The sequence below is a fragment of the Cervus elaphus genome, chromosome 21, assembly GCF_910594005.1.
Source record: "Cervus elaphus chromosome 21, mCerEla1.1, whole genome shotgun sequence".
Lineage (NCBI taxonomy): Eukaryota > Metazoa > Chordata > Mammalia > Artiodactyla > Cervidae > Cervus > Cervus elaphus.
In genome coordinates, this window is record NC_057835.1 from 38,984,685 (window position 1) to 39,009,572 (window position 24,888).

The 24,888-nt window shown below is 40.7% G+C and overlaps 1 long non-coding RNA gene across 1 annotated transcript in view; it reads right to left on the reverse strand.

Moving 5' to 3' along the window:
* Positions 1 to 19,232: 19,232 nt before the first annotated feature.
* LOC122679520 overlaps positions 19,233 to 24,888 on the reverse strand; it is a 32,039-nt gene continuing 26,383 nt past the window's right edge. Inside the window, exon 5 of the long non-coding RNA XR_006336426.1 lies at positions 19,233 to 19,282. This is a non-coding gene — a long non-coding RNA (uncharacterized LOC122679520). The remainder of the gene's footprint in view (positions 19,283 to 24,888) is intronic.

Consider the following 24,888-nt stretch of genomic DNA (forward strand, 5'->3'; position numbering starts at 1 on the left):
CAGTTAATTTTTTACCTTATACACAGACAGCATGATTTTATTTCTGCTTTGCCTGGCAAATCAGGGAAGACAGAATATGTTATTGTGAGTATTTTATTTTTAAGAAAATGAAATCAAAGTGAAAGTACACTGTATAATTTTAACTTACTTTATTGCTAAAATGTAATTAGAATCATCAATTGATCCATTAAGGATTATCTACTATGTAAATGAGCAATGAAAATAATTCTAAATTTTTTCCTATATGTGAAAATATTTTTCAAAACTCATGGAATTTCTTCCATTTTTACAACACATTGAAAATTATAAAGTTTAGATTCATAAAGTTGTTAGACAAGAAAAGTTGGGAAAATAATTTTCCCTACCAAATTAGCACTTTAGTTTCACCAGAAAGAGGAAAAAAATGAGATGGCTAATATGGACATATGAATTTAGGGTCCCTGGAGATTTTCTTCTTTTACTCAAGGTGAACCCTCTTTTTCTAACACAAAGTACACAAATTGGACTCCTGGGGAGAAAGCAATACAATATGAGACTTTTCAAAAAGTACATTGGATGGGATAGAAAGAAAATTAAATATTTCAAAGGAAAGATTGGTTAGCTTGCAGACACAGCAATAATTCACTTCTATTGGATGAAACTGGAGCCTATTATACAGAGTAACATTAGCCAGAAAGAAAAACACCAATACAGTATACTAATGCATATATATGGAATTTAGAAAGATGGTAACGATAACCCTGTATGCGAGACAGCAAGAGACACAGATGTATTGAACAGTCTTTTGGACTCTGGGAGAGGGCGAGGGTGGGATGATATGGGAGAATGGCATTGAAACATGTAAATTATCATATGTGAAACAAATTGCCAGTCCAGGTTCGATGCATGATACAGGATGCTCGGGGCTGGTGCACTGGGATGACCCAGAGGGATGGGATGGGGAGGGACGGGGGAGGGGGGTTCAGGATGGGGGACACATGTACACCCATGGCAGATTCAAGTCAATGTATGGCAAAACCAATACAATGTTGTAAAGTAAAATAAATAAATAATTTAAATTAAAATAAGAAATTCACTTCTGAACCATTCAAATCTGGTTCTACCCTCACTTTTTGTGTATACTCTATCTCCAGGTCATCTCCTTGATTGCCACTAGTATCCTCTGAAGGCTTCTCATTCTTCGTGGAAGTATTCTCAAGATCTCTTTCCTCTCCAGCTTCCTCATTACTCCCCTCCCTTCCTCACCCTATATATTATCCCTGGACAATCTTACGCACGTTCATGACTTTAATTATAATCTTGCTGTTTATGACTTCCAAATTAATAGTGATTCAAATGACTTGCCTGTCTCAGATCTATATGTCCAATGTTGATATTTTCTCTACTCAAACACTCTCCAAAACCACATGTTCAAGAAGGGATTTATCTTCCCCAGAAGCATACCTATAACCTACATTCATTACCTTATGTAATGGTACCACCATCATCCCCTTACTGAAGCCAGAGACTTGGGAGTTACCCTAGATTTGTCTTTTCCATTCACTCTGCATTGAATCAATCATGAATTTCTATCAGTTCTTCCTTTCATATCCACCCTCTCCCACCACCATTTTCCTTTGTCGTTCAGTCATGCTCAACTCTTTGTGACCCTATGGACTGCAGCATGCCAGGCTTCCCTGTCCTTCACCATCTCCCAGAGCTTGCTCAAACTCATGTCCATTGAGTTAATGATGCCATCCAACCATCTCATTCTCTGTCATCCCCTTCTCCTGCCTTCAATCTTTCCCAGCCTCACTGTCTTTTCCAGTGAGTCGGCTCTTCACATCAGGTGGCCAAAGTACTGGAGCCTCAGCCTCAGTCCCTCCAAGCATATTCAGGATTGATTTCCTTTAGGATTGACATGTTTGATCTCCTTGCTGTCCAAGGGACTCTCAAGAGGCTTCTCCAACATTACAGTTCAAAAGCATCAATTCCTTGGCATTTAGCCTTTATGGTTCAACTGTCACATCCACATATGACTACGGGAAAAACCATCAATTCAGTTTAGTCGCTCAGTCGTATCCAACTCTTTGCGACCCCATGGACTGCAGCATGCCAGGCTTCCCTGTCCATCACCAACTCTCGGAGCCTACTCAAACTCATGTCCATCACGTTGGTGATGCCATCCAACCATCTCGTCCTCTGCCCCTTCTCCTCCCACTTTCAATCTTGCCCAGAGTCAGGGTCTTTACCAATAGCTCTATGAGAACACCATAGCTTTGACTATATGGACCTTTGTCGGCAAAGTAATGTCTCTGTTTTTTAATATTCTATCTAGGTTTGTCATTTTCCTACTAACATATTGTGGGCCTGCATCAGTTTTCCCTTATAGAAGAACAAGAACTTCCTCATGGTCTCCCTGCCTCAAATTTTACCCACCCCTAGTCATCCCTTCAGTTCACTTTTTATAGTGTAAGTATGAACCATGTTATGGCCTTAGTGCTAAGTGTTTCAATGGCTCCTTGTCTCATCAAAAGATAAGATGAAAATGCCTTATGAAAGTCTTGCCCCCAAGTCCTCTACTTATCTACTTGGCCTCATCTCCCACCAGTGTTAGTTACAAACACCTCGGATTCTCATGTAACTCTATGCCTGCTCATAGAAGACCCTCTTCCTGGACATACTGTCTCCATATTCTGAATTCCTACCCCAATATTCCTGAAAATTTCTACTCATTCTTAACTCTCCTCTCAAAAACTTTCTCCATGAATCTTCCTAAGATTCTGACAGTCTTGAGTGCTCCTTCTCTTTTAACACATGTGCTATTTGAGTTTAATAAGACTAACTGCAGTAAGCATTTGGTGCAAATAAAATCATGATAAATCAGAGAGTGTCTTCTTACCAATTAGACTGTACAAAGATTCCTGAAGTAGGAGGCATGAGAGCAGGAAGAAAATGAAAGGAAACGGAGTTTAGATACTGGTCAACCTCTGTGCCATTTGGCCTGGGCTCTGGGAGAGAAGAGAAAAGGGTATAGGGTGGGAAGTGATATCACAAGGTCCAGAGAGATTTGTAGGACCTGATAGTAGTGGAGGTCGGAGCATCTCCCCTGGGAAATGAAGAGAACAATGGGAGAGAAATGGCTCTATGGTGTATATCAAAGACAGGGCCACAAGGATAGAGCATAAACAGGATGATGGCATTGTGGGTCAGACCCACAATGACAAAAACAGACCCTAGCTGCCAGCAGATAGGATCTCAGAACATGGCATAATGTATTTTCAGGTCTTGTGGTAGCAAATTTGATTCCTGTGCACCAATGAAGGGCACAGAAGTAGCAAGAAGAGTCAACTAGAACTAGGACCCTCATACAACTGAAACCAGAAATAATGGATCATGACTCTCATGGGCAGTTTACTTAGAGCTAATTAAGATTTACCCTTGGAGTTGCTTGGGTGTCCAAACTTTTTTCCTCACTTCTGCCTCCGAAGGTAATTTGTAACTGACAGCCAGTCACGGTAGTCATGGTGGGTGATGGTGATTCCATTGAGGGGTCTAGGGATAGCTTTGCTCACTGATAGAAGGAGGCCCTTTCGCTACCCCATGGACTGTAGGCTGCCCGGCTCCTCTGTCCATGGGATTCTGCAGGCAAGAATACTGGAGTGGGATGCCATCCCCTTCTCCAGGGGATTGTCCCAATCCAGGAATTGAACCCAGGTCTCCTGCACTGCAAGCAGATTCTTTACCATCTGAACCACTAGGCAAGCCTAGAATCTACCTACAAAGCAGGAGACACAGGAGATGCAGGTTCAATCCCTGGGTAGGGACGATCCCCTGGAGGAAGACATGGCAACCCACTCCAGTATTCTTGCCTGGAGAATCCCGTGTTCAGAGGAGCCTGGCGAGATATAGTCCATGGGGTTGCAAAGAGTCGGACAGGGCTAAGCACTTTACTTTTTTTTTTTTTTTTTACTGCTGAGCCACGGGGGAAGTCCGGAGCACACACACACAGAAGGAAGCCCAGGGACAGACAGTCTCTTTCTGTCTCTGAACGTCGCTGTCTCTTGATTATCTCTGCAATCACTGCTGCCATCTTACAGCACTGAGGCAAGACAGCCTGAGAGAAAGATAACACAGGGAGGAAGCAGAGAAAAAGATGCAAAACGCAGGGCCTTTATGATATTCAGCCACTGTATCAACTCTGAAACCAATCCTCTCATTAGGTGAGGTAATATACTTTTATTTATTATTTAAATCACTGTAAATCAGAATTTTCTGTTATTTGAAATCAAAGACATTCTACTTATACAATTTTCTTGTACCTCAAAAAACCTAAACCTTTCTTTAAAAAAAAAAAAAAGCATGATTCTTCCTCTTGGCTCAGTTGCAGGAGTTTCACCATCAACGGTATACCCTTTGTCAGCCACTACATGCAGAAAGGGTTCAATGAAGCATCAAGTAATGGCTGAAAGGGAGGCCAAGATGGAGTTCATAGGACATTTTACATAGGTATTTTTAAAAATCAATTTTATTGGGGTATAGTTGCTTTACAATGTTGTGTTAATTTCTGTGCAGCAAAGTGAGTCAGCTGTATGTATCCATATATCTCCTCTGTGTTGGATTTCCTTCCCATTTAGGTCACCACAGAGCACTGAATAGAGTTCCCTGAGTTCTGCAGTAGGTTCTCATTAGTTATCTATTTTATACACAGTACCAATAGTGTATATATATCAATCACAATCTCCCAGCTCATCCTTGGTATCCATACATTTGGCCTTTCCCCCTTGGTATCCAGACATTTGTTCTCTATTCTGTGTCTCTAATTCTGCTTTGCAAATAAGATCATTTACACCATTTTTCTGGTGGCTCAGATGGTAAAGTGTCTGCCTGTAATGTGGGAGACCCAGGTTCGATCCCCGGGTCAGGAAGATCCACTGGAGAAGGAAATGACACCCACTCCAGTACTCTTGCCTGGAAAACTCCATGGAGGGAGGAGCCTGGTAGGCTACAGTCACAAAAAGTTGGACACAACTGAGTGACTTCACTTTCACTTGTAACATTTTTCTAGATTCCACATATATGCATTAACATACGATATTTGTTTTTCTCTTTCTGACTTACTTTACCCTATTTGACAGTCTCTAGGTCCACTGACATCTCTGCAAATGACCCAATTTTGATCCTTTTTATGACTGAGTAATATTTCACTGTACATATGTACCACATCTTCTTTATCCATTCTCTGTTGACGGACATTAAGGTTGCTTCCATATTCTGGCTATAGTAAATAGTGCTACAATGAATGTTGGGGTGCATGTGTCTTTTTAAATTGTGCTTTTCTCTGGGTATCTGCCCAGGAGTGGGAATGCTGGGTCATATGGTAGTTCATATGGTAGTTTTTTTTTTTTTTTTGGGTTTTGTCATACATTGATATGAATCAGCCATAGATTTACACTTATTCCCCATCCCGATCCCCCCTCCCACCTCCCTCTCCACCCGATTCCTCTGGGTCTTCCCAGTTCACCAGGCCCGAGCACTTGTCTCATGCATCCCACCTGGGCTGGTGATCTGTTTCACCATAGATAGTATACATGCTGTTCTTTTGAAACATCCCACCCTCACCTTCTCCCACAGAGTTCAAAAGTCTGTTCTGTATTTCTGTGTCTCTTTTTCTGTTTTGCATATAGGGTTGTCGTTACCATCTTTCTAAATTCCATATATATGTGTTAGTATGCTGTAATGTTCTTTATCTTTCTGGCTTACTTCACTCTGTATAAGGGGCTCCAGTTTCATCCATCTCATTAGGACTGGTTCAAATGAATTCTTTTTGACGGCTGAGTAATATTCCATGGTGTATATGTACCACAGCTTCCTTATCCATTCATCTGCTGATGGGCATCTAGGTTGCTTCCATGTCCTGGCACCCCAATGTTCATCGCAGCACTGTTCATATGGTAGTTTTTTAAGGAACTTTATATTAATACAGTCAGCTGAGGGTTGTGCAGACAGTACACACACACTGAGAGATTTTACAGGGTGAAGGACTGAGACTCATTGGTTGGGGGTGGAGAGCTCAGTCTGCAATGCTAGTTTTCATCATCTGAAAGCACAGGAGAGTAGCCAGCACAAGGAAGATACACATGAATGTTTCCATAAGAAAATATCTCAGGGAGAGAGGTTATACGTTAACAATCTTATATAGGTATAAAATTACTCAGTGCTCTGCAGGTAGCATCAAATGGGCCCCTAATCAGTATGGTTTGGTGGTCTCTGTTTTGCAGAAACTAGAAGCCTAAAAACAGAAGAGAAGGTGGACAGGCAGTTACACGGGCTGGCGTGTGTGTGAGGGGAAGAATCTAAGACAGGGAAGGAGGGAAGGTGGAAGAGGAAGGCAGGAAAGTTACGTTTTGAGGAATCTAGGGGGCTGGTGATTGCAGTTTAGATCTGTCCAAACATGAAAATGGCTAAGGAGGGAAGAAAGTGAAGGGACAATAAAGTGACAGTCTGAGATAATTAGGACAGTTTGAGTAGATGTAATAGGGACAAAGAAATGGGAGAGAGAATGGACCAGAAGTGATGGTTCAGACTCTGATATGTAAGAGATGGATCAAGAGGTCAAAGGCTAAGATGGAACTAAGATGACTGAGTGAGCATAAAGGACAGAGGTCAGTAAAGGATGGGGAAGAATTACTGAGGATCACGTGCTAGCCCGTCATCTATGTGGATGGAAAGAGGAAGACTATTTCAGAAAATTGCATATTCATTCATTATTGTCCAAATATTCCACATCAGAGATTAAAACTGCATTTAATGAAGATATTCAGCATAACACTAATCATCTCCTTTTCTTATGAATACACAAAGAGATACAGTCCAAAGAGATACAGACATTAAGGTATCTGCCATCAGTTCAGTCGCCCAGTTGTGTCCAACTCTTTGCGACCCCATGGACTGCAGCACGCCAGGCCTCCCTGTCCATCAACAACTCCCAGAGCTTGCTCAAACTCATGTCCATTGAGTCGGTGACGCCATCCAGCCATCTCATCCTTTGTTGTCCCCTTCTCCTCCTGCATTCAATCTTTCCCAGAAGTAGGGTATTTTCCAATGAGTCAGTTCATCATGTCAGGTGGCCAAAGTATTGCAGCTTCAGCTTTAGCATCAGTCCTTCCAATGAATATTCAGGACTGATTTCCTTTACGACTGACTTGTTTCATCTCCCTGCAGTCCAAGGGACTCTCAAGAGAGTTCTTCAACACCACAGATCAAAAGCATCAATTCTTTGGCACTCAGCTTTCTTTATGGTCCAACTCTCATATTCATACATGACTACTGGAAAAACCATAGATCACTGGATCATTGAAAAAGAAAGAGAGTTCCAGAAAAACATCTACTTCTGCTTTATTGAGTATGCCAAAGCCTTTGATTGTGTGGATCACAATAAACTGTGGAAAACTCTTAATGAGATAGGAATACCAGACCACCTGACTTGCTTCCTAAGAAAACTGTATGCAGGTCAAGAAGCAACGTCTGTCTGGAAGCAATGTCTGTCTGGAAACAGACATGGAACAACAGACTGGTTCCAAATTGAGAAAGGAGTATGTCAAGGCTGTATATTGTCACCGTGCTTTTTTAACTTATATGCAGAGTACATCATGAGAAATGCCAGGCTGGATGAAGCACAAACTGGAATCAAGATTGCAGGGAGAAATATCAACAGCCTCAGATATGCAGATGACACCACCCTTATGGCAGAAAGCAAAGAGGAACTAAAGAGTCTTTTGATGAAAGTGAAAGAGGAGAGTGAAAAGACTGGCTTAAAACTTGACATTCAAAACACAAAGATCATGGTATCTGGTTCCATCACTTCATGACAAATAGATGGGGAAACAATGGAAACAGTGACAGACTTTATTTTCCTGGGCTCCAAAATCACTGCAGATGGTAACTGCAGCCATGAAATTAAAAGATGCTTGCTCCTTGGAAGAAAAACTATGACCAACCTAGACAGCATATTAAAAAGCAGAGACATTACTTTGCCAACAAAGTTCATCTAGTCAAAGTTATGGTTTTTCCAGTAGTCATGTAAGGTGTCTGCCTTAGTCTGTTTCAAAATGCAATCACTATCCACACTGGTTTGCCGAGCAATTCCTGAAGAAAATCTTCTGGACTTGCTGAGAAGGGCATTTGATTATTCTGTACATAAACAGCAATACTCATTTTTAAAAATTTCCTTTTCAATGACTGATCTGATATTTTATGACAACTTTATGCTCTGCTTACTAAGAAAAACTGAGATGAAAAAATTAACCAACTTTATCTCTAGTTTTCATTGTTTTCTTTCTTGTGCTGACTAATTCTTTTTGTGGTTGGTGGTGTTCATTTGTGTTTAGCTTTGCTTCCTTGAAGGCTAAGCATTTGGATCCTAGAGGATGTTCAGCTTTATCCTTTAGATGCAGACTTTGCAGCCTCCTAGGCATCATCAGACACGTCCATTGAAGACTCAGAATGAGACCACTGAACCGCACGTCCTGTACATTCTCTAACACCTACTTGGAACTGAGGTTGTTGTTTCAACACTTTTCTTTGAAAGTTAAGAATGGTTTATGTAATAAGGAATGATGAAAGAACTTGAAGCTTGGGATCCAATGGCACTCATATTACTTCCTAATTATGCTTCCTAGAGAAAGGTACTTAACCTCTCCATGCCTCAATTTGCTGTCTGTAGAAAGAGGGTGATAATGCAGTTCATGATTCACAAATATTATAAGGATAAACTGAAAGAACACATTATGATATCTGATGAAAATAAATGCTCAATAAATAGTAACTTTCTCCTCTAGCTTTCTTCAAATCAGTAAAGATTCAATTTTTTAAGTGATAGGAAGACTTCATTTGGGCCTTTTGTTCCACTTTGCTTATGCCTCAATAGCTCATGGGGAATAGAAAATTTCTTTCTAACAGACCTCTAATACTAGCTTTAATGTTTGATTTAGACACCCACCATCCAATTTTCCCTCTGACTTTCTGAAAGAGATATTCTTTGTTTTCTTCAAATAAGCCATTAAAGTCACCCTTATGATGATTTATTAAAGTTCCACTAAGGAGATATAAACAGGCACAGTGCAGCAGATAGCAGAGTTTTCTAATACACCATCAACTGACACTACTTCGAATGACATGCATTTTAATTAACAGTGAACTTACAAATAAAAACTTTTCTTTTTCCTAGATTTTTTACATACAATATGAATGATCACTTTAAAAAGTTTTCCATAAAGTGTTGATGATGCTTTTTCTTTCTTCAATCTCCTTCCTTTAGCAGCAGAGGCATTCCAACTGTTGTCACCCATAATTATCATTAAGTGACAATTGCTGCCTCTTACAGTGGAAAGAAAAACATTGGAATAAAAGTTAAGAGACTTGATTTTAGCCCCAGCTCTGCTATCAACCAGCTGGGAGAAGTTGAACTAGCTCACTAAATATTCTATTGCATTCAGTGATTAGAACAGAATCACTCTTCCCAAATAGTCTTGAGTATAACATTAACATTCTGTTAATTAAGAAAAAGAGGAAGAGTGTTCCACATCAGATTAACCAGAGTAAAATGTTTCTTAATGGCAGAATTTTTCAGGGCCTTTAGGGTGCTAATGAATATGATAGCTCTAGAAAAATGTGTATGCTGGACCTCTCAAATTTTTGAATCTGGAATTACATTTTCCTGATACTGTTGTTGTTGCTTAGTCGCTAATTCGTGTGCCACTCTTTTGCGACCCTAAGGACTGTAGCTTGGCAGGTTCCTCTGTCCGTGAGATTTCTGAGGCAAGAATACTGGACTGGGTTGCCATTTTCTTCTCCAGGGGATCTTCCTGACCCACATATCAAACCTGCATTTCCTGCATTAACAGGTGGATTCTTTACCACTGAGCCATCTGGGAAGCCCTTCCTGATGTTACTGTTGCAGAAGAGAATTTAGGAGACTCTTCACGGGGTAGTATCTGAAGTCCTTCACTGTTTCAAAATTCTGCCTACTTACTAACTGATGTTTAAATAATGGTGAACTAGTTCTTGCTACATACCTGACAGTGTGATTGTACTGGAGATACTGAGAGAAAAGAAATATTTTCTAAATATTCTCTTCTTGCAAAGATTTCATAATCTAGTTAAGAAGAAATCTAATACCAGAGTTATACAGATCCAAATCACTTGTTAATTTTATTCATATTGCTTCCTCACACCCATCTTTAATGATATCAAAATATCATCTAGAGTTCAACTAGGACATAAGTGTACAGTGAGATGGGGAGTCAGTTAAGTCTCTCTGGTGACAGTGAGAGTTGTTTATATCAACAGAGGAAACCCTTCTGCTCACTCTCACTGGCTGTCCTAGGAAAGACACTTAACCTCTACCCTTCATTTTCATTCTAAATATTTTATTTATTTATTCACTTATTTGCCTGTCTCAGGTCTCACTTGTGGTACACAGGATCTTTGCTACAGTGCTCGGCTTCTCTAGTTGTGGAATGAGGGCTCTAAGCCCCAAGCACTGCAGCAAAGATCCTGTGTACCACAAGTGAGACCCGAGACAGGCAAATAAGTAAATAAATAAATAAAATATTTAGAATAAAAATGAAGGGTAGAGGTTAAGCATCTTTCCTAGGACAGCTTCGTTGCTCCATGGCATGCAGGATCTTAGTCCCCTTACCAGGGATCAAACCCATGTCTCCTGCATTGGAAGGCAGATTCTTAACTACTGGACTACTAGGGAAGTCCCTACACTTCATTTTAATCATCTCTAAAGGGAGATGTTTACTGCAAGGGATTTAATATCCCCATACATAAAGAGTTCCTGTAAAATCAGCAAGAAAAATACAAATGTCTCATTGGGAGAAAAAATAGAGAGAGGACATGTGAATTAAAAATCTACAAAGATAAAGTAAACCTTAAAATACAATGTAATGTAATGTAATATGCAGTCACGCATATTCCAAGCCCCGAAAACAAACAACCACCACCAAAAAAAAAAAACAAAACAAAAAACCAACTAGAACAAAATTCTTGTCCTCCAAGATCTGACACTTTCAGACAAGCAGTTACAAAATACTATGGCATTGCTAAAATTGAAAGCTCCAAGGGTCCCACTAGAGCACATAGAAGTTGTCTCTCTCCAGGTCATACCCAAGAGACACACAGGGCAGAACCACTCCAGACAGCCAGCAGACAGGCAGCTGAAGCAGAGTTTTTCCAATAAATCTCTGTGTATAATGCATGTTTATGGTTGGAGACTACTGCCTTTTGAAGCAGTGTCTTCTATGGTAATATTTGGCTGACACTGAAGCCCTTGTTCCAGTGGAGGTGGGGCACAAAGGACAGCTCCCCTGAACCCAAAGCTGGATTATAACCATTCACTTTGAGATCCTCATGCTGGAAGACCAGAAGGTGATTATGCTGACCAATTATAATCAGCCCTGATAACTGACAAGCTAAGGGCCCTGCTATGTAATGGAACCAGTGAGGAGTATGCCAGAAGCATGGCAGGTTCACCAAAATATCTGGCGCTTCTATTTGCATAATAACAACTGCCAGGACCACAGCCTGTAAAGTTAAGATAACCAAAGGCTCCGAGTCCTTAGGGATTAAGGTCCCTGTTCTTCCACTGGGCAAGCAAACTCAACCAGAGTGGCCTATGGAGAGAAAAACAAAGAAATTACAGAGTAGATGGAGGGAGATAATGGAATATAACTATAGCTACTACGGGCCAAATGTAAAAGTAGGGACTGAAGTTCTTCCAACTAACCCTTCTGTTCTAAGCCCATTTTTAAAAAGAAGGATTATAACCTCCTTAAAGAGCCGACAAAGGTCCACATAGTCAAGGCTATGGTTTTTCCAGTAGTCATGTATGAATGTGAGAGCTGGATCACAAAGAAGGTCTCCAAACTGTGGTGCTGGAGAAGATTCTTGAGAGTCCCTTGGGCAGCAAAGAGATCAAACCAGTCAACACTAAAGGAAATCAACCCTGAATATTCACTGGAAGGACTGATGCTGAAGCTGAAGTTCCAAAAGTTTGACCATCTGATGATAAGAGCCAACTCATTAGAAAAGACCCTGATGCTGGGAAAGATTGAGGGCAGGAGGAGAAGAGGACAACAGAGGATGAGATGGTTGGATGGCATCACCGACTCAATGGACATGAGTTTGAGCAAACTCCAGGAGATAGTGAAGGACAGGGAAGCCTGGCGTGCTGCAGTCCATGCAGCCACAAAGAGTCAGACACGACTGAGTGACTGGACAACAGAGAGTCAGGAACAGATGGAAATTAAAGTGATGCAGGAAAGAATAAAAGGATGGGAGAAGTGAATTGAACAGAAGAAAGAAAGAAAGGAAAGAAGGAAGGATGGTGTAATGGATGAGACAATAACCCCCATCAAAAGATACGTCCAAATTTCAACACCTGGTACCTATGAATAGGACTCTGTTTGGAAATAGATTCTTTGCAGATGTAATTAAGTAGCTAAGTTAAAAATCTTGTGATCCAGACTGAGGTCCACCCTAAATCCAATGACTGGTGTCTTTATTAGAGAAAGGAGAGAGAGTTCTGAGACACAGATACATTGAGGAAGAGACTGGAGACAGAGGAAGAGCTAGGAGCGATGCTGTGACAAACCAGGGAGACACCCAAAGCTGGAAGGTACAGAGAAGGATACTTTTCTCAAGCCTTTTGGGCTTCACAGGTGGCACTAGTGGTAAAGAACCCACCTGTCAATGCAGGAGACAAAAGAGATGCAGTTTCAATCCCTGGTTTGGGAAGATCCCTTAGAAAAGGGCAAGGCAACCCACTCTAGTATTCTTGCCTGGAGAATCCCATGGACAGAGGAGCCTGGCAGGCTACAGTCCATAGGGTCGAAAAGAATCAGACATGACTTAAGTCACCTAGCATTCACTCACTCAAGCATTTGGAGGGAGTGTGGGCCCTGTGGACACTTTGATTTTGTAGAGTGCTGACCTCTGGAATGGTGAGAAGATGAATTCTTATTGTTGAAGCTTATGCAGCAGACCTAGGAAACTAATATAGGGGGAAAGAAGACAGACAAGCAAGAATTGCGAATAGTTGGAAATGGATTTTTCTTTGATACACTGATTTATAAGATGAGGGGGAGTCAGTGATCACTGTGATCCTTTCCAGCTCCAAACATTCATGAGTCTATAAGGATCTTCCACTAAGGTATCATATACTGGGAGTTCCCTGGTGGTCCAGTAGTCTGTGCTTTCACTGCCAGGGGCCTGGGTTTGATCCCTTGTCAGGGAACTAAGATCCCAAAAGCCAAGAGACATGGCCAAAAATAAATAAATAAATAAATAAATAAAGTAAAAGTAAGATGTCATCTACTGTATTTTGAATGAACTAGTTCACTCAAATGAATGAATCTGAATGAACAGGAGCGAGATGGAATTCTGAAGAGCTCCCTTGCCACACTGCACCAAGGCTCCCCTGAAGAACAGGCTGGGGATATTCACTGGATAACTCTTTCCTCCACTGATGGAGGAAATAAGACAGTTTCCTTTGTACTGTTCTCTGAAGTACATGTGGAAAAATTGCCCTGTGAGAATTCAGTGAAGACTGTTTGATTCAAAACAGTTAACACGAATTTTAAATACATAGAATAAGGGAAATAGATTTTATTTTTAATGCAGCCAAAATAGAAGAAAATGGAAACTACTGATGAATGTAATTCAGGTATAAAATATAGACAGAAATGAACCTAATAAGCAAATTAGCCTCCAGCTCTAACATTAGGTCTCAGTTCTACAGGTGGAATAATTTGTGAAAAAAAATCAGTTTTACTCACTTTAGTTCTCAATTTTGTTAATCACTTAGGAAAGTTGGAGGTAAAAAAAATACATTGCTTCTTAAACATAGGTATACAGTGAACAGGTTGAGAATTTGCATCATAGAATTTTAACTGTAGAGAAAAATCATACAGATGTTCTAGTGCTTTTTGAATATAGATATTTGTGAGTAATACAAATTCACCGGTGGCTCAGATGGTAAAGAATCTGCCTGCAATGTGGGAGACTCGAGTTCAATCCCTGGGTTGGAAAGATCCCCTGGAGGAGGTGATAGAAACCCACTCCAGTATTCTTGCCTGGAGAATCCCCAAAACAGAGGAGTCTGGTGGGCAATAGTCCATAGGGCCGCAAAGAGTTGGGCACAACCAAGCGACTAACACTTTTCACTTTCACAAATTCTTGCTCGTGTATGATTTTATCCACTACACAATTTTGCTATCCACAATCACTCTTTGGTGAGCTCATTTATTTTCATGGCTTTAAATACCATCTTACTGCCAACTACTCCCAAATTTATGCCTCCAGCCCAGACTTGTCTCCTGGACACCAGACTCATACATCCAACAGCCCTTTGACATGTCCATGTATGTGCTAAATAAATGTCTCAAACTTAACATGTCCCAACTCCTGATCTCCTCATACAATTTTCCCTTTCTTCAGTTTCATCAAGTGGCATCTGCATTCTTGTCACCATCTTTTCTCTTGCAGAACACACCCAATCCTTCAAGAAATTTAGTTGTCACTCTCTTCAGAATACATCCAGATTCTGATCACTTCCGTAGCTTCCACCCTTGGCTGATTCCATCATCCTGACCTGGATCTTCCAATAGTATTCTAACTGATATATCTGCTTCTGCCTTTGGTCTCTGGCAATTGAATTCTCAAATAGCTGTAGGAAACAGCCTTTTAAAAATGAATTTAAGGAACCCTCCTACACTGTAGTTGGGACTATAAACTAGTGCAGTCACTATGGAGTACAGTATGGAGGTTCCTTAAAAAAACTAAAAATAGTTACCATATGGCCCTGTAATCCCACTCCTGGGCATATATCCAGAGAAAACTCTGATTGAAAAGATACATGCATACCAATATTCATAGCAACACTATTTACAACAGCCAAGACATGGAAGCAACCTAAATGTCCATAAATAGATGAATGGACAAAGAAGATGTGGTATATATATATATACACACACACACACCACTCAGTTATAAAAAATGAAATAACGCCATTTGCAGCAACACACACTGACCTAAAGATTATCAATATTAAGTCAGACAGAGAAAGGCAAATATCATATGGTATCACTTACATGTGAAATCTAAAAAATAACTGATATAAGTGAACTTATTTATGAAACAGAAATAGACTCACAGACATGAAAACAAATTTATGGTTACCAAAGAGGAGAGTGGAGGGTAGGGGAAGAGATAAATTAGGAGTCTAGGATTAACATATTCATACTACTATATATAAAACAGACAAATAACAAGGTCTTACTGTATAGCACACAAAACTATATTCACTATCTTGTAATATATATATATGGATAACTGAATCACTTTGCTATACACCTAAAACTAACATAACAATGTAAATTAACTATACTTCAATTTTTAAAAACATTTTAAAAAACTTAATCTATGTCATGTAATTCCTTCACTCAAAATCCTGCAATTTCTTTCCTTGTCATTCAGAGTAAAAGGCACCCAATTACCTACTTCCCTGAGCTTGCCTGCTACTGTGCGGTGTGCTGTATGCAGTCGTATCCGACTCTTTGGGACCCCATGGACTGTACCCCACAAGGCTCCTCTGTCCATGAAATTCTCTAGGCAAGAATACTGGAGTGGGTTGCCCTTTCCTATCACAGGAGATCTTCCCAACCTGGAAACTGAACCTGCATCTTTTGCATCTCTTGCATTGGCAGATCGATTCTTCACCACTAGCACCACCTGGGAAGCCCAGGTTCTGGGCTGCCTGCTCCTACTGGTCCCCATCACCTCCTCTCCAGCTGCACTGGCCTTCTTGGTCTCTATGAGCACAGCCGGGGGCGGGGCTCACATCAAGGCTTTTGCTACTGCTTGTTCCCTCACCTGGAATGTTTTTTTCCCAATTCCCTCATGGCTAGCTGCCTCCACCTCCTGCATGACTTGGGTTCAGACGTCACCTTCTCACTGAGACCTTCCTTGACCACCTCTGTTTATCTGGATCTTCCAAGAAGCAGACATGAAAAAGAAGTCAGATGTGGAAGGACTTTATTAGGGGAAACTCCTCTTTAGACACATTTTGGTAGACATCTTGGAAAGGCTAAGAAAATCATCAGATTGTGATGCAAGTCTGATCCCCAGGGAAGAAGAGGTGGAAGGAAGTTGGGGTGCCTGAGACTGTGCATTCTGTGGGGTAGAGGCTTTTGAAGCATCCTTTAGCAAAACCGAGGGGTTAGTTTTTTTGATGAAAGAGTGGGCTACCTAGGCAAGCCCACAGAGTCTGGGAGGAGGGGTGTGGGCTTGCAGAGATAGCCCACATCCTCAGGGGCATCCATGAAGACATCCCCATTCCATGTTTCAGGATCCTTTGACTTTGCAAAGTAGACTTGCACTGACTGATTTCAAACATCCCTGCAACTCTAACAATTAGATCTTCAGCCTGTGCCTGCCCTGCCACTATAGGACATAAAAGCCTCTTTATAAGCCATAAGACTGTCATACTTGTTGACAGTCCCATTTTTTCATTTTCCTTCTGTAAAGTGTGAACACAGCTTAGCAGTGACTGACTAATTCTGATGTCTTTATTGGCAATGCTCCCCCGATTTTTTACAATGCCCATATACTACACCTGCCACAGCATTCTCATCTCTAGATCATCCCCAGTGAAATCTTTAGAACTGGAGATGATATCACGTGTCAGGGAATTTGGTGTCCCTCCTACCAGCCAGCACAGCATCCTCTCCATCTGCTGCTGGGTGGTGGGTGAGCCAAGCCCAGATGCCCATTCCGACCTGCCTATCTCCACTGGTGTACCACTTTTGTGAGTCCAGGTCTTCCAGGAGGCAGACATCAAGATGGGATTCAGTGTGCACAGACTTTATTAGGGAAAATTCCTTTAATGTAAACCTGACCCAAGTGAATGGGAGAGGAAAAGAAGGTTGGGTGACAGAGTCCTAGAAAGCCATGCACTATCTAATAAGGAAGGTTCCAAAAAGTCCTCAGGGAGTCCTCAAGCCAAAGTCATGCATGTGTGTGAATGCTCAGTTATGTCCGTATCATGTTTCATTTTACAGAGGATCAAAAATCACAGGATGTCTCTTAAATGTGCTTGCTAAGTTGCTTCAGTTGTGTCCAACTCTTTGTGACCCCATGAACTACAGCCCAGACTGTAGCTCTGTCCAGGCTCCTCTGTCCATGGGATTTCCCAGGCAAGAATACTGGAGTGCAGTACCTTTTCTTTCTCCAGGTGATCAACCCAACCCCGGGATGGAACCTAAGTCTCTTGCATCTTCTGCATTAGCAGGCAGATTTTTCACCAGTGCACCACCTGGGAAGCCCCAAAGCCAAAAGTGAGCTGTCAGAGAATCTTATGTGTCCAGGCATGGACCTTCCTTGGTGCAGCAGCTGGAGTCCTTAAACTTTGTGGGAGGTAAATGTCCTTGCAAAGATGCTCACAACCTTATCCCTAGGACCTGTAATTGTTCCACTGCATAGCAAAAAAGGGGTTTTTACAAATGTAATTAAAGTCAGAGACCATAAGGTAGGCAGATTATCCTGGATAAGAGACCAGTATAAACACATGGACCCTTAAAAGCAACGAACTTTCTCCCACTAAGGGCAGAACTGTAGCAGGAGGTTGTCAGAGAAATTCAAAGCATGAGAAGGCCTTGCTGTGCTGTTAAAGGAATGCAGGCTGCCTTTAGAAGCTGAGAGAACTCCAGCCGAGAGCCAGCAAGGAAATGAAGATTTCAGTCCTACAACCTCAGGGAACCAATTCTGCCAAAGACTTGAGTGGCCAGAAAGCGAATTCTTCACCGGAGTCCACAGATAAGAGTCCAAGCCTGTCTATATCTTGATTTCAGCCCTGTGAGACCTAAAGCAGAGGACCAGCCAAGCCAACCCAAGGCTTCTGGCCTACAAAAACCTTGAGATAGCATGTGCTGTTTTGGGGTAACTTTTTACAGGAGTAAAAGAAAACAAATATGCACAAAGGAGGCACCTTTCTCCAGGCCTCGACACCATCCTACCAAAAGGCAGTCCTACCTTTTAGTCCTTAGCCTTCCCCCATCTTATGACACCCACATCACAGAGTATAGATCACTTTCTAACAATTTATATAATTTCCTGACTGGTTGAGTTTATTGCCTGTTTCCTTCTGCAAGGATGGGACTTCCCTGGTGACTCAGACAGTAAAGAATCTGGCTGCGATGGAAGAGACTCTGGTTCTATCTCTGGGTCAAGAAGAGCCCCTGGGGAAGGGAACAGCTACCCACTCCAGTATTCTTGCCTGGAGAATTCCATGGACAGAGGAGCCTGGTGGGCTATAGTCTATGGGGTCGCAAAGAGTTGGACATGACTGAGTGACTAACACACTTCTTCTACAAGGACAAGTGCCTAAAACACAAAACCATCACAATATTGTAATTACCCTCCAATTAAAATAAATAAATTGTAAAAATTAAATAAAAAGGGAGTAAGTAGGTAGTACATACTGGTGAAAGTTCAGTTCAGTTCAGTGGCTCAGTCATGTCCGACCGACTCTTTGCGACCCCATGAACCAAAGCACATCAGGCCTCCCTGTCCATCACCAACTCCTGGAGTCCACCCAAACCCATGTTCATCGAGTCAATGATGCCATCCTCTGTCGTCTCCTTCTCCTCCTGCCCTCAATCTTTCATCCTCTGTCATCTCCTTCTCCTCCTGCCCTTAATCTTTCCCAGCATCAGGGTCTTTTCCAATGAGTCAGCTCTTTGTATCAGGTGGCCAAAGTATTGGCTATCACCATTCCCATCCACAACTGGATGTTGTTTTTGCTTTGACTCCATCCCTTCATTCTTTCTGGAGTTATTTCTCCACTGATCTCCAGTAGCATATTGGGCACCTACTGACCTGGGGAGTTCATCTTTCAGTGTCCTATCTTTTTGCCTTTTCATATTGTTCATGGGGTTCTCAAGGCAAGAATACTGAAGTGGTTTGCCATTCCCTTCTCCAGTGGACCACATTCTGTCAGACCTCTCCACCATGACCCGTCCGTCTTGGGTGGCCCCATATGGCATGGCTTAGCTTCATTGAGTTAGACAAGGCTGTGGTCCTGTGATCAGACTGGCTAGTTGTCCATGACTGTAGTTTCAGTCTGTCTGCCCCCTTCTCCCTTCTCTCAGTGCCTACCGTCTTACCTGGGTTTCTCTTACCTTGGATGTGGGGTCTCTCTTCAGGGCTGCTCCAGCAAAGCGCAGCCACTGCTCCTTATCTTAGACGCGGGGTGAAAAGTAAAAATTAAAAAGAGAAAAAAATTAATTTAAAATTGAACTAATGAATGACTATTAATATTACCACATTTCCATTTGGTTTGGATTGTGGCAGTATGCAATTGAATTCATGGGATGTTGGACAAGAACTCAGTCCAAGAACAGAAAAATGTAAAGCTAAAAAAAAAAGTACCAGGGTCACTGACTTGCTTGATGGATTTGGGTGGTCAGGACACCCTGAACAGCAGGGTGTCCCATGTACAAGCTCATAGATTAATGAGTAATTTGCATTTAGAGACACCTCATTAAAGAATTGATGCTTTTGAACTGTGGTGTTGGAGAAGACTCTTGAGAGTTCCTTGGGTTGCAAAGAGATCCAACCAGTCCATCTAAATGTTCATTGGAAGGACTGATGTTGAAACTGAAACTTCAATACTTTGGCCACCTGATGTGAAGAGCTGACTCATTTGGAAAGACCCTGATGCTGGGAAAGATTGAGGCGAGAGGAGAAGCGGATGACAGACGATAAGATGGTTGGATGGCATCACTGAGTCAACTGACATGAGTTTGAGTAAACTCAGGGAGTTAGTGATGGACAGGGAGGCCTGGCGTGCTGCAGTCCATGGGTTTGCAAAGACTAAGACACGACTAAGTGACTGAACTGAAATGAACACCTCAAATTGTTCAGATCATTGATTGTCAAGGACATGGCTATACCCTTCCTCCATCTTGGATATCCTAGAGCTGCTCATTTATTTTGAGAAAGCTCGTAAACCTTGACCTGGGCTTTTTTTAGTTTACAAATCACATTGACAGCTGTGATCTGGTTGTTCTGGCAAAGTCATTCACCTGAGGTCCAGGTGATACATTCTCCATCTGAGAGATAAACTGAGGCACAGAAAGATGGTCATTTGCTCCAAATCATGCAAGTAATCAGAAGTAGATCCACTGTTTTTCATCTCAAATTCCATATTCCTCATATTGTGACAGGCTGCCTTTTGGCTTGATTGGTTTAAAAAAATGATGAATGAGAAAGAAGGCAATAGAAAGAGAGGTTGCTTTACGAGATCTAAGTGTGGGAGAGTGAGAAGATTTTGAGGAGGAAGAAAACATTAGGGCATAATACATTTAGAAAGAGTACCCAAACTGTAAATCAACTGTACTTCAAAAGTTAAAATTATAAAAAAAAAAAAATGAAAGAGTACCAGAAAGTTTTATTTTTGAACATGGCTAAAAGCAGGCCACATATATTAAATATGAACACAATCACTAGGGATTCACCCACATATCTTATTAACCTGGTTGTGACCCTGGGAAAATTCTAATGAAAATTATGACTCCAGATGCTCTTTTCTCCATGCACTCAGTACAAAATAGGAGAGAATCATAAACATTGCTGAAGTCAGAACATCTTATTGTTATAAATTATCATCTCTCTGTAAGCCCACTGGCTTTCATCTGACTAGGAAAGAACAGTAGATGTAGGTGATAAGGCTTCCCTTATGTCCCCTGCTGACTGCTACCCAGCTTTTCTTCTAAAGTAAAGGTTGCCATGATTGTTTCTATGACATGAATGGTTTTAAAAAATAGGGGGACAATTATAAAAGTAATACTTGGTCATCTTAGAATATTTGAAAAATGGATAAAATATATGAAGAGTAGGAAAAACACTGTCCAAAGTGTTACCTTCCACAGTCACTACCTATTAACATTGTAATAACTTCTGTCCAATTCATTTTTGTGGGGTTTTGCATCTTATAAAGAAAAATATTATAAATAAAATGGAAGTACTTTAAATCCTCCCTCCCCAGTTCCATTTTCTTCTCTCCCCAGAGCCAGCCACTATCAAAATGTCATATATTCTTCAATGTAATCTTTTATATTTTGTTATATACACATTTGTATTATTTTTTATTTTCAAAGTTTTGCATAAATTCTACCATACTGTAATAAAGTTCTCTTCAACTCAGTTTTCTTCATTCAACCTATTTTTAAAATCTATCCTTATCGTCACAAGTGAATGTACTTCTCATGGGTTTTTAACTGCTAGATAATATTTCATTATGTGGCTAGACCACAATTTATTCCCTACGAGTAATATTTAGTTCTTTTCCATTTTTTCTGTTATATTTAAAAAACACTGCTATGTATGTAACACGTATGGAAACAGACATTAACTAGGCTTATTGTGGTGATCATTAAGAGACACATACTAATATCAAATCATTATATTATACATCTAAATGTACATATATAAGTAATATATAATTAACATGTGATATTATACTATATCATACTGAATTACTGAAAACACTTTATATGATCATGTTTTCAGATTCTTACACCTTTGCTCATGCTATTTTCTATATACAAATGCTCCATCCCTTCTCACTTCTATCTTTCCTATATGAATTCCTTGAAAAACCTCATATATGACTAAGAAGTCAACTTTGAATCATTCACTAATCCTTTCAAGTAGAATTGGTAGATTAGTTAGAGTTGTATTTGCTGCTTTAATAAATTATCCCCAAACATCAATGAATTGATATATTCATGCAGGTACCTTCCACCTTGAGGCTCTGGTTTGTAAAGGCAACTTCCCATGTTCTAAATTCATCCCTTTATGCTTTAGAGTTAGTCCTCTTTATTCTAAATAGATAAAATTTAAACACTAGCTTATTAATATTTAAAATCTTTAGGCTCCATGTTTTTGTATTTTCCAGGTTTAAACCCAATATTTTGGAATGAAGTTAAAATTATTGATGGTATTTTCAAGAGGATTGCTTCTGATTAAAGTTGATGTAGTAAAGAATTCTAGGTATTGAGAATAGATGGCTCTGGTTTGAGAATGCTGATGTGTATTGAAGTGACAAATAGGAAAACTATTTCTGGTGATGATAACCACAAAGAGAAAGAACTTGTGGGCATAATGTCATTATACAGGGATGCAGGTTACTTTTATAAAAATAAGACAAACCAAGTTACTAAGTATGATAGACTCAAACAAATAAAATAAATAAATTTGTGATGATTGCTCTTTTAACTCCTAAAAAAATGAATTTTCCATTTTCATATAACCCTGGAGAAGATTATACAGTGTTTAGGGTCATATGGGCTCCTCTTATAACTCGGATGGTTAAGAATCTGCCTGCCATGAAGGAGACCCGGGTATGATCCCTGGGTTGGAAAGATTACCCAGAGAAGGGAATGGCACCCCACTACAGTATTCTTGCCTGGAGAATCCCATGGACAGAGAAACCAGATGGCTACAGTCCATGGGGTCACAAAAGAGTCAGATATGACCGAAAGACTAACACTTTCACTTTCACTCAGAAAGGGTAAGATAATATTCTGACATTTTAAAAAGTATTGTTTAATCATTGGGCTAATCTCAAGTAAAAAAAAATGAAGTGATTTGTTCCATTAGACCCAAGAGATCACAAACCTAATTATTCCATTGCTTCCTCAGGCATAATCTCCATGTCTGTTGTTTAAAAAGCTAATTCTCAGAGGATGCTATTAGTAACTCACTTTTGCACTGTTTGTCCCACACTGGAAATAGTGCAGATGTTACAAATGTCACTGTGTTTCCAAAGCATAAACCTCCATTAATCATTCATATTTATGGTTTACCAGGAAATAAGGTCACTAAGCAGCCATAGGATATTATTAGGAGAAGGTAAATGGGATACTGAGAATTTTTTAAGAACAATGTGCCTTTGTGCCTTCGTGCGTATTGTTCCCTTGACCCAGGATCCTCTTTATCTCCCTCTTTCTCCATCTCTCTCTCTTTCCTGAATTTCTTCAGTTTCTGCTTTTATTTAAGGCCCAGACCACCAAAGTGGCTTAGTGGTAAAGAATCCACATGCTAATGCAGGAGATTGTGGGTTCAATCCCTGGGTCAGGAAGATCCCCTGGAGGAGGAAATGGCAATCCACTCCAGTATCCTTGCCCGGGAAATGCCATGGAGAAAGGAGCCGGGTGTGCTACAGTCCATGGGGTCGCAAAGAGTCAGATACGACTTAGCAACTGAGCATGAGCATTCAAAGCTCAGGTCAAATATCAGCTCTGTAAAGCTTCTCTGTCTTCCCCAAGGTAAAGTTTTCTCTTCTTCCTTTTTGCTATGCACATATTTTAATATCTATCAGGCTCTATGTGTCTCTCTTTAGCTCTATACCTGCTTCTTGTCTGTCTACTGGATGCCATTTAAACTTTTAAATTGAATCCGTCTCATTTTTGCTTCTCCAATAGCTTGGCACCCAGCAGGCACTCAATATGCTTACAAAATGTGTTTTCTTCTGAAGGGTCCCTTCATTACCCCGTACACCTTCATCTGTACCTGTCAATAATATGGGATGCTCTTTGCAAATGTTTGTAGAATTGAATAGAATCCATTTACACGTAAGACAAATATTTGATGATTATTTTAATTTTCCTAACACTCTCCAAATGGCACTAATAATAGCAGATAGATGCCTATTGCCATTCTTATAGGCAGTCCATAATGGCACTTAGGAATGAGTAATTGGCTTCAACTTTCTTCAATAAAAGCCTATAAACTGAAACCACTATACATGGATCCTGGAATTAGACAATTAAGTAAATGGATGGCAGAAGGTGGGAGCCAGGTTTCTCTCCATTGGAAGTGGAACATTACAGACAAACAAAGGGAGAAAACTAGAATGATCTATGTGATAATAGATTAGAATTGGAGACATCAGTGTGAACTTCTATTTAGCTTAATACAAGTACAGAGGTATACACAGATAGACCTGTAGATACAAATAAATATACAGGGTAAGTTACTATGCACCTATGGAATTTCTGGCTCTGTTATCTGAGAAGCCCTAGAAATAAACACTCCAGCAGCAAGGAGCACATCTGATGCTCAGATCTTCATTTCTCTACCATTCTTCGATAAAAGGAATGGAGGAGCCTTGGAGAAATCCTGATTATAGAGCTGGAACAAGAAATGTACACGGTGAACCTGGAGCATCTAATAGTGCCAGAAAGTAAGAAAGTGCTGGGGAGGGGGATGGTGGGATGGATCAGAGATTGGGATTGATATATATGCATTACTATGTATAAAATAGATAACTAATGAGAACCTACTGTATAGCACAGGGAACTCAGTGCTCTGTGGTGACCTAAACGGGAAGGAGTTCAAGGAAGAGTGGATATATGTATATGTGTGGCTGAGTTACTTTGCTATACAGCAAAAACCAATACAGGTCTTCCCTGGTAGCTCAGTCAGTAAAGAGTCTGCCTGCAATGCAGGAGACCAGGGTTCAACCCCTGGGTCAGGAGGATCCCCTGGAGAAGGAAATGGTAACCCACTCCAGTATTCTTGCCTGGAGAATTCCATGGACAGAGGAGCCATGGAATGGACTGGTGGGCTACAGTCCACGGGGTCACAAAGAGTCGGACACAACTGAGACTAACACTTTCACTTTCAGAAACCAATACAACATTGTAAAAAACTATACTCCAACAAAAAGTAAAAAAAAAAGAAAGTGCCAAAAAGGCACCAATGATGGGAATGTCAAGGGCACAGGAGTCAACTGAAACAGCTCCCAATGGCCAAAGCTGCAATAATTTAAGCAAGAAA